This window comes from Streptopelia decaocto (assembly GCF_964273445.1).
Source record: "Streptopelia decaocto genome assembly, chromosome: 4".
NCBI classification, from domain to species: Eukaryota; Metazoa; Chordata; class Aves; order Columbiformes; family Columbidae; genus Streptopelia; species Streptopelia decaocto.
Window position 1 is genome coordinate 22,656,779 of NC_138658.1, and position 8,453 is coordinate 22,665,231.

Below are 8,453 nucleotides of genomic sequence, written 5' to 3' on the forward strand. Positions count from 1 at the left end.
CATAGATTAAAATTCAGCCAAACTGTGTCGATAGTTTTTTTAAAAGCACTCATCAAAACTTCCTTAAAGGATTTTTTAAGACATCACACAAAGGAATCAGAGCTCAGAAAATCGTAGTTATAGAGGACACTGTGACCTGCTTTAGTTAAGAAAATTAAAAACTCAGATATTTCAGACTCTGCTTTCTGTAATACTGATTTTCTACATTTGACAAACATTTATTTTCAACAGAGGGTTCTTGCTCTTATCTTCTATTTCCTATTGGCAATTTCAGTTGGTTTTATCCCCTTGGTTGCTGATTGATAGATTTATTATTTCCTAGAATCCAGGAAGATTTTTGTCTTGGGATTAGAACAATTTAGAGTGAACAAAAAAGTAATTCCCTTCTGAACAGCTTTCAAATATAAATATGTCGGCTATCAAGAACTCCCCTGCTTTTTAAAATATATTTGCTTTTATTGTTTTCTGAAATTTCTGTTTTATGGTTACATCAGTGCTGCTCTCCTGCTCTCTCAAGGCTTGCACTGAGCAAGTGGAGAAGCCAGGAAGAAATAGCAGCAGCCCAATTCCCATTATTATGCAATACCTTCTCTCTGTTTTGTGGAAAGCAGCGTGCATGTCATATTCTGCAAACTCAAAGCAAAGTATACAAATGTTACCAGATCCTCACTTCTACTGGAAAGTTAAGGCTCTTGCTTCTTCTAACCTTGCAATCTCAGAAATTCCTACTTAATGGTTTCTTTCTGTTTCTGCTGAACAGGAAGGAAAGAAATATTAATCCATTCTTATTTTAGCGGGTAGGTTTAAAAGTGCTCCTTACCCTCCCAGAAGTAAGTCGGTGCTCTGCAGCCCCATCCTAAACCACCATGCTGATGTCTACCTGGGTTTCTCAAATGTCATTTTGTTGAACGCAGTGAACTTGATATTTGCTTTTTTTTCCTTTGTGCTGTACTGTGTGTCAGTTACATAATATCAAGGTGTTGCAAAAATCTATTAGATCTCATGGCACCAGGTCAAGCCCAAAATAAAACTTTCCACCTTTGCAAGAACCCAGTATCATTTAAAAGTGTTTCATTTGGAGTATATTTACAGGCAGTAGGTTAGATGTGAGCAGAAGGAATAAACTAATTTGCTTATGTTCCAGGTCAGTAGTAAGTGGGTGAATTCTACATTGCCCCTATAATTTTGGAGGAACTCTCTCTGCCAGTAATTACAGTTATTTATGCCACTATATCAAAGGCTTACAAATAATTAACAGATCAAGCATGGCATTATGCATACAAGAATTTGAGATTGCAAGGAGGTCAGAGAGCCATGTAGATCTTCCATCAAGACCAGAAAGCTGACATGCTGCTCTGTCCCCTCTTCTCAAGTTTCAGGTGTATGACAGGTATCTCCTTCTGCACTTCTCTCTTGACCCCAAATCTGGGGCTGCCTTAAAGCTGTTTCATGTCTATGTTGCAGCAAGGTGGCAGACTTGAAAGATACGAATGGAGACACAGGATTTCTTGAATAATTTTGTTTTCATATTTTTTACTATGCATTAATATGTATTAACAAAGATATGAAGTCTGTTCTCAGAAGTAGATACACAGTACCACATTCATTAATTCCTTTGTTAGTTCCATGGCTATGAAAGAATATGCTCCCACATATTAAAAACATACTAAATATTAGCCACAGTCCTGGTTTTAGAACTGTACATATTTAATCTGGTTCCAAATTTTTTCTGAAACGTCTAGGAAAGCACCCACTTCAAAGAGACTTTATCTCTTCAGGAAGCAGCAGGGCTTTGCTCTTTAAATTTCATGAGTTTACTGGGATCTTCATTCCCATCCACCTCTTCTCCCATCTCTTACCCTTATGCATGGACCCAAGGGTTCATTTCTGACATGCCAGTTAGATACAGCCTTCACTTCCCTTCCTTGCGAAGGAACATCATGTGCTCTTGTTACATGCATTGCTGGGAAGTTTTTTAATGGTGCTTGAATTTCCAGGCTCACTGTAAATGCCACACCTTTTCTTCACTACATTTGTGAAACTCCTGTTTTTATAACGCAGCATAGACGAGAGTCTGACACCAGAGACTTTGCATGTCTAAACTTTCTAGATAAATGCCAGCTTCAGTCACCCCACAATTAAAACTTGTCACAAGGAGATCCCAGTTTATATATTTGAGCAGTGTTATTGTTCAAGGGACAAGCATAAGCAATTCATCTTAATTTGAAATTATAAAGAAATGAGTGAGAAAGACTAGCAACAGATGTACTTCTTGTTTTTGTTATGCAGTGGAAAAACAACAAAGAAATCAAATCCCTGAGTTACTATTTTTGTATGCATGTTAAAAAGGATATCAGACTTGACTTGAGGTTTTATTTAACCAGTACATCTCATGCACTAACCCGCTCCTTTTATGCACGGCAGGCTAAATGATGTCTCCTTTCAGTTGTGCAGGAGCACTGTATGCAGGGGAAATTATAACAATTTCCCTCTTCTCTCCTCAGTGTGCAGGAGGCATCATTCAGATCCAGGTACAGGAATAACTAACCACTTCTGATGACCATATTAATGTCAGTGAGCAATGGTATCATTAATGAAAGCCAAGGATGGCTCTACAGCTGCAAAAGGCTCTCCTACATCCAGAGGAATGTCTGTGCATATACAACTCAGATCTAAAATGTGCCTTACTTTATCGATTTTCCCATGTACACTCTGTAAATACTTTATACTGCAAAGGAATAACACCTAGGGAGTACACATCTTTTCTGTCCACCACAGCACTGGGTTATCATGTACAACGCCTACACCTGAGGCTGATGACTGTGTAAAAACCTTTTGGCTGTGGTAACTTTAGGATGGGGGTAAACTTGAGAGGTGGTCCAGTGATGCGCAGTTATTTCAGTGAGGTTACTTACCTGCCAAAGAACACAGGATGTAACTTTTGTCTCATGCTTTACATGGGCTGTGACATAAAAACCAAAAATCCTTTTCGGGATAAACTATTATTTTTCTTTACATCTATAAGAGTTAGAATAACTCCACTGACATGTACAAACCACCATTGAGTAAAACTTGTGTAAATATAATGATTTGACCTTTAGAATCAGATACAATAAACTGAGTTAATCTATTGAAAAGGATAATTTTATTCATTGGTACTAATTTTTAAGCAATAAGAAACAGATAAAGAGTTGTTATACAATCCCTTCTATTTGAGCTCCCAGAGTTTCCAGTTTCACTCACTGTGTTGCTCATATGATTTACGTACACCATCCTGATAATATCCTCAGTACTTTTATCCCAGAAAATACTGATCAAGGTGTATGCAGTCCTTTTTCTAGGCTACTCTGAAGCATATGCCCTTTTTCAAATATATCACAAACTTGTTGTCTCCAATTCAAATGCTCTGTCACACTTTCCTGTCCCTCCAGAGCCTCCTCTATAGCTCTTTTTTTTTTCTTTCTTTTTTTTTTTTTTTTTAAGAGCAGCAGCTGCTGGGATCCTTCTTTGAGGCTCTGAAGAAGCTCAAAAGCCAAACAAAATACACAGAAACCTCTGAACTAGATTTCCATTTTTCTACAGGACTCTTGACCTATTGGTTTTCTCAGTCCCAAGGGTCAATCACCACAAGAATTAGCTCCTACCCTGTAACATAATAATGACCCTTACTGAAGACAAGCTGTTCCTTGTCAACATTCTCCTGGCAAGCACACAAAACCCACTGGCTTCATACCTCTCCTCCCCACATCACTAGCACCTTTTCATTGCAAACACCCCCTTTCCTCAGCTGCAGCTGTGAGAGTGGGATGTAACACACCTGCAGATGCAAGGTGCCAGGTTGAACCCTCCAGACTCACTTATTTCTTTGAAATCCATCAGATGTAGACACCGTTATCAGTAAGGGGAGGAAAAATTATTCAAATTCGACATACAAGGTTTTGTGTTGTAGATCTAAAAATCTAGCTTTGAGTCCTAATCTGCTAAACAAGTAAGTTTACCTAGGTGTTGGAATTTCAGGTAAAACAAACAAACAAAAACTTAGGTATCACTTGCATAAATACTCACTTGTGTGGATGTTTGTGTGATCACAGGCTCAGGGTAGGCAGGTCCCAACTGCAGCCAAGGTCCAGAATTCACCTCTCACTGCAGAAGAATTTGGTCCATGAGAAGCAAGCAATACTTCTTATAAATGGGGTATATATACTCTTGATAGCACAGTATAACTGTACGTTCAAATACTACCAACTGCTGCAGTTAAAGTCAGAAAAGAGTTGAAAAAAATGGAAATGCCACTTTGCTCAGGGCACTGCATGTAATCGGTGTGTCAGCCAAAGAACTATGTTTGTCATTAAACGAATGTATTTCCCCTGGTAAATTAGTAACAGCAAATTAATTGATGATACTGGTAACATTATGTTCATTTTCATATTTGAGTATAACACAGGATGACCTGGTGGTTATTTCTAACTGGAGGTTTGTGAACACTCACTAGAATGGTTAGGCTGCAACACCAGTTGTTGATCTGAGAGATTTCTGGTGACTTCTCCAGAAAAAAAAAAAAGAAAAAGAAAAAAATGTGGATCCAGACATTGGTTTAAACAATGTGATTTCACAGTTGCTTAAAAGTCACGGAGCAGCTGCGTTGAAATTGTAAAATCTGGGGTTTTATTATGCCAATGACTTTCTATTGGCCTCAGTTATGAAATAACATACTCCTCACTGAAGTTCTCTGCTAAACAAAAAACACATCCAGACTGACTAAAAATCAAACTCAGACAAGCAAAAAACAATTTGGCCTTCATCTTGCTGGGCTCAATTGGTCCAATAATAAACAATTTTATTTTTCTTCCTCACTGCTACTCTTACTGATAATTACCTTATTCCCAATGGAGAAAATAAAGCACTGAAAAGTAACTGTTGCTGAGAGGAATTCACAAACACTACTTCATCCTCCTGCAGGCATTAATGGCATGTTCAAATTTTTCTAACTTTTTCTATTACTGTTTTTTGTACAAATTTCAAATTTGCAAACTGCAAAAGAGGATCTGCTGAGGAGGTTTCTCTCCAGCAGAGAGGACAATCATTCACTACTGCTTGGGAATTCAGTTTATGGCTTTCAAACAAATTATTGCTTCTAGAGTAATTCCTATTTTTAGCCCACATCTTCTGGGCCCATGTCTGTAGCTAGAGGGTACATTAAGGTCTAATGCACTGCATACTTTAAGTAGAATAAAAATACATTCTAAATGTAGCACTTACTTGAATGTAAAGTAGATGTTCCAGATAATACTTCAGGCAGTGAAACTACTACAACAGTGTACTGCTCATGGTAAAACAGCCCTTTTCATTATTTCTGTGATAACAGGTAATGTTTGAATCACATACTTCAAAACAAGGAAGACATAGGTAGGAATATTGCCCTTTGCTCATTTAATATTCCAAATGTGATTTCTTTGTGGTTTTTAGCCTAATTTTTCTAAAATTGTATGTATTTTTTTTCATATTCTGTATTGTCTGACAACAGTGACTTGTTCAAATATTTGAAAGACTGCATGCCTGGATGGATGTGGTACAAAGCCTTGTTGAGGAGTCTGCAAACAATCTACTATGACTTGCATGAAATTATACTTGTATGTATGGGATTGAGTCTGTTAATTTTGTATTTGTAACAGTATTTACCAGCCCTATGACAGGATAAAAGATTGCATGGTACACTATGGCTATGATCAGAGTATCAAATATTGAATCACTAGGAAGCCCCAAAAGACATTATGATTATCCATTTACATTTCTTAGATTGAATTCAGTCTGTTGTTATGCATACACTTGGATTTATAAAACATTGAATATTAATCTTCTGAAAGTATAAATAAAATTGATCTCTGTGGACATTATCTAATGACTCATCTGTTGGACTACACAGAAATTCAGTTACTATCAAGTAAAATTTATTTTTGGAACACCTACAGCTAATGCAGTCATCATGCTGACAATGTTTACTATTTAACCTTAGGGTTTATATTAATTTTACAGTGGAACTAAAACCATGGACCATGATCATTTAATAAACTACCCAAGTACACAAGCATCGAGCTGAATCTAGACTTCTATACACCGAAAGGGGCACAGAATTGCTACTGTTCAGCTTCCAGGACTGGTAGTCTAGTGAATTGGAAGAGGCCTTTTGTACCACTAAGAGATAAGATTTCAAATTGCTTGCAGACTCAACTTGATCCTCTTAAACTCTTTCTGGTTTTATATTTGGATGGAAATAGCAAATGGATGATCTCATTCAGGTCTGCAAGAATTATTCTGTCTTCTGAATCCCATCTTGACCTTCCACCTCAAAACCAACACTTAAAGACTAAGAGCATCATATGAATTTCTGCTTTGAGACCCATGTCACAGACAAGTTACTCAAGCATCATAAACTGGCACTGTGAAAAAACTGACAGCTAACAAAATCGATTTTTTTTTTTTTTTTTTTTGTAATTATCTGATGCAATGTGTCACGGATTCCCAGGCAGCTGACACCTCCAAGAGCTGTAGTTTCAGGCATGTGGAAACCTATCAGTGCATTAATTCTCTGGAAATCAGTGACCGGTGTGTTTCTTACAAAGCCAGAGCTGCCAGTACCAAAGATGGCAACTAGGAAGAAATGCTGGTAGGGTGCACCACCATGTGTCTCCAGTTGATCTCTGTACAGAAGGAAACAGAAGTAATCACAAAGAGTCCAGGACAATTCCTGGAAAGCTGGGATGACACAGAAGATGATTCAGAGCACTCTGGTGCTGAAAATCAATGATTTACTGTGTTGCCTTCTGGAGTCTCCATTAGCCATGTAGGCAATCAAGGTTCTAACTTAAGTACCCAAACTCTCACATACTGTATTTATATTTGGCATGTAAATTCTCTTGTGCAAAAATACTGAGCCTGTGTTACACAGACTGCAATAAAAAGTACAGGTTCATCCTAACTGGTTTGTATTCTCCAATTCAGTATCTCTTTTAAAAATTCTGGATGATAAAAAACTGGCAATTATAATAATAAAATAACAATTTTACTAACAGTGATAGTTTTCAGAGGAACTGGACATTCTGAAAATTCCATATCAGAAATGCCGTATGATTTGCCTTCCCTAAAACAAGAGACAGACATGTTTTAGTTAAATCATGCTTCAGTTTCATTTTGATTTTCTTCCCTAAAATCTAATATTTCACAGAATTAATCTTTCTTTTGTGTTTTATATTCAATAATCAAAGAAAAAGGCCATCATACAAGAATGGACTGTAAAGCAGACTGTTATCTAATGCAGTGAAACACAATGCACAATCTGTGTTTTCTTTAAATGACTTAAATCATAGCGGAATTGCAAATCTCTCCTTGTCAGAGGGAATGTAAAAACCGGGAAGCTCTAGAGTTCTAGCAAAACCTGAACATCGACCTTGCACATCTTTTCTTTCCCTTTTGAAGGCTCATGAACTTAATTTGAGTGTGTTTCACGGATCAGTCTGAAACAGTGTTTTTGAACTCAGCTGGGTCATAGGAACTTTCTCAGCACTCTATTCTAATTTGCAGTTTTGCTATAATAAAAGCCCCAAATATATTGCTACTGTCTAGACATTTTATCTGAAACAAGTGTCCTTTGTAGTCTCAGAGGACTTTTCTATTTTATTTCCAGTAAATCAAAGTCTGTGAAGAGCTTTGGTTCTTATTAAGACATACCCTTCACAGTCCAGCGACTGCCAACAGAGGCAAGCCATTGACAGTTCATTTACATATAAGTGATGACTTCCATCAGGTAGTTGGCTCAAAAATACAATGGACATTTAGAGCATATCCAATATTTCTTGTTCTTTGATGAGCATCAAGTGCCAATTTATATATAGACACCGGCTATTGGAAAGGGAAGGCTTCTCTTCACTGACCTTACGCTGTCTTTTGCAGATCTGGAGTGACATATTGTCATGGCACTAAATGCAAGTTCAGTCCTCCAAAGAGGCATATAAAGCAAGTGGTATCAAGAAATATATATTAACAAAAAAAGAAAAAAAAAAAAAAGTAGTAAGTTTCATAGAAAAACACCCCGGCCGCACTCATTGGTAGTGCAAGTCACTATACTTACTGTAAAGAAGCCAGCAAGGTTTGCATTCACCAGGGAATGCAGTGATCCCCGCAGTGCCACAGCCCCAAGGTGAGGCACCATGGAGGTGTGGGGGCTGCTGCCTCCTCAATCACAGTTGGATAAGAGTAACCTGGATGACACAACCAATTGTGAATGCTGATGTATTCACAGCTGGAATGAATACAGCTCAACAAGGTAGAGGGAAGTGACCAGCCTGCTGTGGGCTACAGCTGGCTCAGGCAAACACAAAACAGGGTTCAGTCCTTGATACGGTATTGTACTTAGGTGCTAAGGCAAGTGGAGCAGTGGAGGAACGAGCAGTGAACCA

The 8,453-nt window shown here is 37.8% G+C and overlaps 1 long non-coding RNA gene across 1 annotated transcript; it reads right to left on the reverse strand.

The window, feature by feature from the left end:
• Positions 1 to 1,458: 1,458 nt before the first annotated feature.
• On the reverse strand, positions 1,459 to 7,123 carry LOC309438888. Its single transcript, XR_014183890.1, has 3 exons — positions 7,069 to 7,123; positions 4,066 to 4,143; positions 1,459 to 1,476 (listed from the first exon to the last, which is right to left on the reverse strand). It is a non-coding gene; the product is annotated as an uncharacterized lncRNA (long non-coding RNA).
• Positions 7,124 to 8,453: the final 1,330 nt, after the last annotated feature.